Here is a 312-nt window from a genome sequence, read left to right as displayed (position 1 = left end):
AAAATATTTTTTTTTTTTTTTTTTTTTTTTTTTTTTTTTTTTGCGGTACGTGGGCCTCTCACTGTTGTGGCCTCTCCCGTTGCGGAGCACGTGCTCCGGACGCGCAGGCCCAGCAACCATGGCCCAGCCGCTCCGCGGCACGTGGGATCCTCCCTGACCGGGGCACGAAGCCGTGTCCCCTGCATCAGCAGGCGGACTCTCAACCACTGCGCCACCAGGGAAGCCCAAATATGTTCATTATCTTGATTGTAGTGGCAGTTGTATACATGTGTCAAATCTTACCAAAAGGCACACTTTATTTGCAGTTGTTGT

The sequence above is a fragment of the Lipotes vexillifer genome, unplaced genomic scaffold, assembly GCF_000442215.2.
Source record: "Lipotes vexillifer unplaced genomic scaffold, Lipotes_vexillifer_v1.1 scaffold708, whole genome shotgun sequence".
NCBI lineage: Eukaryota > Metazoa > Chordata > Mammalia > Artiodactyla > Lipotidae > Lipotes > Lipotes vexillifer.
This window is presented reverse-complemented; position numbering follows the sequence as displayed.